This window comes from Elaeis guineensis, chromosome 4, assembly GCF_000442705.2.
Source record: "Elaeis guineensis isolate ETL-2024a chromosome 4, EG11, whole genome shotgun sequence".
NCBI lineage: Eukaryota > Viridiplantae > Streptophyta > Magnoliopsida > Arecales > Arecaceae > Elaeis > Elaeis guineensis.
The window spans coordinates 35,381,998-35,386,806 of NC_025996.2; positions in this window are offsets into that span (position 1 = coordinate 35,381,998).

Consider the following 4,809-nt stretch of genomic DNA (forward strand, 5'->3'; position numbering starts at 1 on the left):
TATCACATCATCTTTAATCCTTTTCTTTTTTAGCTTGGGCTTTGGTTTTGGACTACCAGGATCATGCGACGATCTTTTATTCGGATCGATTTCTGTGATCTTCCTCAGATCGAAATATTTATGATCTTTCTCGGATCAAAATGACCATGATCTTTCTCGGATCAAATCATTCATGATCTTTTTTGGATCAGATTCTTCATGATCTTTCTCGGATCAAATTTTTCCACACATAAGCCTGTGGGGGCTGTCCTAAGCATAAGCTCCTGGCAGACTATTCCACATGACAAGGCCAGTCCAAATCAAATTTTTCTTTCTTTTTATTTTCATAAAATTATAATATTTGACTTCATTAATCAATTCAAATTTTGTAGTGTAATAAATATGTCATACCCATATAATCATGCCATCAATCGCTGATACATATGTATTGATAACATACTCATACTCAAAATCACATAAATAAATAACAGTGTCTCAGATATAACAAATTCATCGATCCCAAATCCAACGATGCAAAATCAATGAGATAAAACCAATAGTAAAATAATATATATAATGATGATCATGTACAGGGATTTTACCTTTATCGGTGACTGATCCAAGCATCAAAAATCAATATTCTTCTTTGATTTATGAATGTCTTTAACAAAATAATCCACTCGATATCATATGCAGACAATCATCTCTTCATAACTCTAATCAATATAAAAATCACATATAGAGAAATTATCGATAATCAATCCTAATAATACAAATCGAGAACCTCTCTTAGGATTAATCAAAATTAAGATTTATCTAAGTATCTGGATCCTTCACTGATCCATAAGACTTTTAGAGAGAAAAATCCATGAAGAGAGAAAATTCTAGAGAGAAAAAGTAGAGAGAGAAAATGGAGAGAGAAATCTTTGTATCCTTCAGATGAGGTAATCATGATCGAGATCATTAGAGATCCTATCAGGGTGACTCAATATGAATCAGTGTTACAAATTTCGAATAGGATCGGACTAGGATCAGATCTACCACATGAATTTTGGAGCAATCTCAAATCATCATATTTTTATTTCAAATTTATCCTAGGATCTGTGATGCAATCAAAGAGAGAGTAGAAAGACCTTAGAGAGATAAAATCCATAAAGAGAGAGAAAAAAATCTAGAGAAAAAATCTAGAGAGAGAAACTGAAGAGAAAAAGTAGAGAGAGGAGAGAGGAAAGAGGAAGAGAAAAAAGAGAGAGAAAATTCTCTCTTTCTTCTTTTTTTTATTTTTCTTTTTCTCTTTCTCTTTTTCTTTTCTTTTTCTTCTTTCTTCTTCTTTCTTTTTCCTTTTCTTCCCGCAGCCTCCCTTGGGCAGAAACAGGGGAAGACCAGAGAGTGGCTTGGCTCCGACGAAGGTGGCAGCATGGCCAGAGATCCAACAACGACGGCCGACAACAGAGAGCAAGGAATCACCGGCGGCAAGGCTTGACTGACGGGAGAAAAGTTTTCGAAAAAATAGGAGACCCAGCCCTATTCTTTTTATTTTCCGATCATTGGCGGTCACTGACGGCCAAGACCTTCAGAGAAGAGGGTTAGAGAGATGAGGGTCCGGTCTCGGGGATGGGACACCGCAACTGATGGTGCCGGTGGCCGAAAAAGAGAGGAAGATGGCCCGGCCGAACAGAGCAAAACAGGGGTCACCTTGTTCATGGATTTTCCGACGATCCCAAAGGCCGGAGAAGGTGCACGAAGCCATGAAAAAGAGAGGAAGGAAGAGAGGAAAGAGAAGAAGGGTTTACCTCAAGCTTCAGCAGCGTCGTCGGCTCCAATTTCCGGCGAGCACGAGTACGAGAGGTCACGACTTCAACGGAAGAAATCAAGAGATCAAGCTCAAAAATCGCCGGTGAAGAGTCTTAAGGGAGGGAAGGAGGGTTTATAGGGGAGCTATCCTACCTTAAGTCGGACTCCATGGGTCTGATTTCATCGGGGTCGGAGGGGAAGAAGACTCTGGTTAGGAGTCTTCCTCCTCCCGTCGGGCTCTGTTTTGGGCTTCTCCAAATTTTGCCAGGCCCAAGAGCCCTATGGGCTGGGCCGTGATACTATTCCTCATAAATTGTGATACAAGGTTAACGCAAGTCTGCCGGACCTCTCTTTAATCTGCTGGAACACGGAAGCAGTGGCAAACATCATTTCAAGTTTTGGAGCACCCTATCGCGCCAGCCACTCGAGCTTGCTCTAGGATGATCTATCGAGCTTCGATCTTCAATTTTTCTATGAAGATCTTTTGACTATTCCTGAGGTGATTAAAGTTACTATGGGTCAGTATTCCTGTAAGGTGAGAGTAATAGTCAATTTCTCCTCTCAGCGCACTCTATCAGAACTTGGTGAATCCTCTTCCTCGCCAGACGATGACCTCGACGATAGTGAACATGAGTTCTGGTTTGGATCCTCCAGTCATGCCTGGACACCAACTTCCAACCGGCAACTCTTCCACCAATCCGATGAAAGCTCATCGGAAATGAGGAACCCTAGATCTAGTGGGCGCAACAACCACCGACCTACTGACTCTAACATGCTTCTGGTTAGCTCCTATCATTCTCGAGCTCTGCCCTCTGATCTGCTCTCCTCATGCCTAACTAACGGTCTCCTGAACCCTTCATTTAGCTTGGTTAGGACCTTAACTAACACTCTCTTACATTCCATTCACCCTAGCCTATTCCTTTCTACCATTAAACTCTTTCTCCATACAATGGTGCCCTACCCCAGCCTCCTTTGTTCAAATTTAATTTCAAATATCACACCCCACCCACCTCAGCACCAATCCCTAGTTCCCTTGTTACCCTGGGGCCAGTCTAGTACTTTCTCTACTCAAATTGCCAACTCTGCTAGCCTCTCCACTCCAGGGTCTACTATCCCTACCCCACTATCTTTAAAATCAAACCATCATTTTGATATGGGCTACCCTCATCCCTACAAAAGATGTATTCAAAACCCTAAAGGAATCCCTGCATCCTGCCGTCCAAACCTCACCTCCTCCAAAATGCATCTCTAACAACAAAAGAAGCACCCGTCTCCGACAAAAAAAGTTGAAAGTTCTAGGTCTAAATGAAGATAGTCTTAAAGATGAGACATCCTCTTCATCAACTCATTGACCAACGGTGACTTAATTGCACTGGATAAAAGATGTGGAATCCTCCTCACTGGTGATGACCATTGCGATACTCCACTCCAACTGAAGAAGCTGGAACAGCTTTGCTACAAACTGGACGACAACAACACCCTGTCGATCCCGAGTGTCATGTGACAGTGTCTTGACAGTGTTTTGACAGTTACATACTGGGTCTTTTGTGTGGCTTTCTTCTCTTTATGGCCTATCTCTCTTGGATGTCATGGATGTTTTTGATCCCACCAGTATATCGTACTTGCTGCTGGTGTTTTTGTTATGCACCCATAAAATGATTAATGAAACTTCCTTTCTACCACTGCATTGTTTATTTTCCTCCCCTCACCTTCAAACATGCGACGTCACTGATGATTCCATGAGCGTACTCTTTTGGAATGTCAGAAGACTAGGCCTCCTCTCCAAAAGGCAATTAGTTAGGGAGACAATCAAAAATTCTAAGGGCACCGTCATCTGCCTACAGGAAACCAAGCTCAACCACTTCAATGCCTCTTCTCTCAAATCCATCTGTGGCCGTGACTTCAATGATTGGCAAATCTTAGAGGCTGTTGGCTCGTCGGGAGGCCTTCTTACTTGTTGGTCTAATTCTGAAATTATTGGACACTCTTATCATTTTGGCAAATTCTCAATTTTTACATAGTTTTCTCTTTGCCCTGATGGTTTCCTGTTCACTGTCACTAATGTGTACGGCCCTCACGATAGCAAGAGTCGAGACTGCTTCTTTGAAGAACTCAAATGTCTTAGGGTGCTAACACAAGGACCTTAGATACTCGTTGGCGATTTTAATGTAACAAGGTCGCTCAATGAAAGACATGGGACCACGAGTTGTCTGAAAGACTTTAGAGCATTCAATGCGTTCATTAACTCCCTTGCTCTTGTGGAAATAAATCCTGCATCCCGAAATTTTACTTGGTTTAATTTTAAAGAGTGGCCAAGCTTAGCAAGACTGGACAGGTGTTTTGTCTCCATCGACTGGCACAATAACTTCCCACCGTCTGCTCTTTTGCCTCAAGTTTGGGTAACCTCGGACCACATTCCACTTCTCCTCTCCTTTAATCATCTGCAATCGCCATCCTCTCTACGTAGGAAGGCCTTTAAATTTGAAAACATGTGGTACTCTCATCCGGGATTTGACGCATTGATCTCAGAGTGGTGGGCAGCGGCTCCTACCGAAGAAGATGCTGCTTCCAACTTAGTTGTGAAACTTCATTTTCTTCGATCGAAACTTAGATCTTGGAGCTCGAAAATCTTTGGCCACATCCACCAAAAGAAGAGAGATATCTGCCACAGAATTACGTGCCTTGATTTGGTAGAAGAAACAGGCCTCCTTACAAATGAACAAAGACTAGAGTGGTGTCACTTAAAAACTCAGCTGGATATCATTCTGAATCAGAAAGAATCATATTGGAGACAGCGTTCACACCACCAATGGATTGATTGAGGGGATCGAAATACGAAATTTTTTCATATCTCTACAAGCAACCGGAGAAAGCGAAATATGATTTCAGAGGTTGAGCATAATGGCCACCTGCTGAACTCTCAAGATGACATTGAGCGAGTCTTCCACGGCCACTACTCCTCACTTCTTGGCACGCCCATAATCAGTCAAGCCAAAGCCCTATGGGATAAACTTTATCCTATTCAAACACTTTTGC